This window comes from Schistocerca nitens, chromosome 3 (assembly GCF_023898315.1).
Source record: "Schistocerca nitens isolate TAMUIC-IGC-003100 chromosome 3, iqSchNite1.1, whole genome shotgun sequence".
In the NCBI taxonomy this organism is placed as follows: domain Eukaryota; kingdom Metazoa; phylum Arthropoda; class Insecta; order Orthoptera; family Acrididae; genus Schistocerca; species Schistocerca nitens.
Window position 1 is genome coordinate 29350649 of NC_064616.1, and position 1229 is coordinate 29351877.

The following is a 1229-nucleotide window of genomic DNA, read 5'->3' on the forward strand; positions in this document are numbered from 1 at the left end:
TTCAACAGGTAGTTTATTAATCATGCGGTTAAGCAGGGAACCACCACGTTTTTTTGTCCCTCTCCTATTCTTCCCCTTCCTCAACTTATTTTGCTTGTTGTTGTTGTTGTCGCGATGCTTCTTCATAGCTTGAGTGTTAACTAACGACTGGTCTTTTTGACACCCAGAATGCTCTATTATAACAGTATTTGTAAGATAGGAATTGTTTTCTCCAAAAAAAAAAAAAAGAAAATGGTGGCGCTTGTTACAAATCTGTCAGATTGGCCGAGTGGTTAAGGCGCTAGATTTAAGATCTTGTGCGAGTGTGGGTTCGAATACCACATCTGACAATTTTTTCTTTTTTAATAATCGTGATCATTGCCCGAGTGCTAACTTTGCCACCTAGAGTGCTCTATTATAATAGTAATTGTAAGATACGTAGAGTCCTTAGTGTACTTAAAGATGCAATTCAGGAAACATGCACTTCAACTTCCTATTAGACCTATTGCTGAACACAGAAATGAACTGCAAAGGCAAGATCGTAGGCATGGTGATCTATTTCCTGATACGATTAGGTGTATTATTGCAGGTCCTTCCAATTGTGGAAAAACAAATGTGATTGTTAATCTTCTAATTCATGAAAATGGTCTCAAATTTAAGAATGTCTACATATTTTCCAAATCGCTGCAACAATACAAATATAAATATTTGGAACAAATTTTTTTAAAAACCTGCATGAGATTGGCTACTTTACATTTTCCAGTAAAGAAGATGTAATACCACCAGATCAAGCCCGACCACTTTCAGTTTTTATTTTCGACGACATTGCCTGCGACAAACAAGATCACATGAAAGCTTACTTTTCGATGGGTCGGCATTATGGTGTAGACAGTTTCTATTTGTGTCAGACATAAAGCAAAATTCCTAAACAGTTAATCAGAGACAATGCTAACGTTATTGTTCTCTTTAAACAAGATGAGCATAATTTAAAACATGTCTTCAGTGATCATGTTAATCCTGACATGACATTCAATGAATTTCTCGAAATGTGTAAACGAGCATGGAATGGGAGTGCCTACGATTTTCTTGTTATTAGCAAAGATGATGAATTAAATAATGGTCGTTATCGTATAAACTTTGATAATTATATCTGTATTTAAAGCAACAGCTTGCCCATTACAGATTATTACCATCATGGCTTCTGCACAGGTAACATCTTCGAATAACAGCAGTAGCAATACTCTATTGCT

General features: G+C 35.7%; 1 non-coding gene across 1 annotated transcript; it reads left to right on the top strand.

Annotated features, from left to right (window-relative positions):
* Positions 1-254: 254 nt before the first annotated feature.
* Trnal-uaa (transfer RNA leucine (anticodon UAA)) lies at positions 255-329 on the top strand. The gene has a single exon. It is a non-coding gene; the product is annotated as a tRNA-Leu (tRNA).
* Positions 330-1229: the final 900 nt, after the last annotated feature.